Source organism: Ipomoea nil, unplaced genomic scaffold (genome assembly GCF_001879475.1).
Source record: "Ipomoea nil cultivar Tokyo-kokei standard unplaced genomic scaffold, Asagao_1.1 scaffold3169, whole genome shotgun sequence".
Lineage (NCBI taxonomy): Eukaryota > Viridiplantae > Streptophyta > Magnoliopsida > Solanales > Convolvulaceae > Ipomoea > Ipomoea nil.
Window position 1 is genome coordinate 2,558,305 of NW_017619597.1, and position 1,197 is coordinate 2,559,501.

A 1,197-nucleotide genomic window follows, 5' to 3' on the forward strand; every position below is an offset into this window, starting at 1 on the left:
ATTTATTGATAATGAATAAATTTTTTTTAATAAAGACATTGTGAACACATAATTCTAAATTAAAGAAATGCATATGTATTATTTTTTGTTGTAACTACTAAATTATTATTTATATAATTTAATAAGAGTAAAATAGAGTACTAATTATGCCAACTTTGATTGAGATGAGGTTCGAACCTAAGACATTTTTTTTAATGAGTAAGTTAACGGTGAACTAACGGTAATTCTTAAAATATTAACGGAATTAGTAACGGTGTGTGGGTATTTTGGGAAATTTTAGTGTAAAATTTAAATCTGATCAATCTTTTAATCAATCTGAGCCATTCATTTGATTAAAATTTGTGACCGCCATTTTTTCTACCCATTATAGGCCTAACTCTCTTAGGCTCTTATTAGTATAGTAGATAGTAGATAGTAGATATATATATATATATATATATATATATATATATATATAATGTAACTAATATATCTGAAAGTAAAATTTGAGCTCTAAGATTATATAGGCCACTCTTTGATCCTAAATCAATAAATAATTAGTTATATACACATTTAACAGTACCAATGTCATTACTAATACTTTATATATATCTGCAGTATTGAACCTTTAATGTGAGATAAGAAAGAAATAATCAGTTAAATGATGCCTTTATTTTGATGCACTAAGACTATTACAATGCTCCATCACTTTGCAAACATGTATAACTTTGACTTTATTTTATACTTTAAATTATACTTTGCTTATCCTTTAGATTTTAATGTATTATTTTAAGCTAATTTATTTATTAACATTAAAAAAAAATACATTTTAAAGTGTGACAATTTATACTAATAAATCATTTTAAAAAGTGGAAAAAGATGATTTTCTAATTTGATGCCACTGCATCAATTTAAAAAAAAAAATAAAAATTATTGCTATTGTTTACCTCAATCATCTCATAAATATCCATAATTTTTATTAGAAAGGTCTAATCAACACATAAACTGAAAAAAAAAATGACAATTATAAACAAAATATGTACAAAAATAAATGATAAAAACATTATGATAATGATTAAGACATAATAAATTTACCTTTCCAAAAAATCACAAAACTCTGAAAATCCTGATTGAAAAGGAGTTGTGTATCAAAGAGTTACATATCTTGACATAACTGGCTAATCAAAAAGAACATTCATTACTTGTCGTTATTCAAAC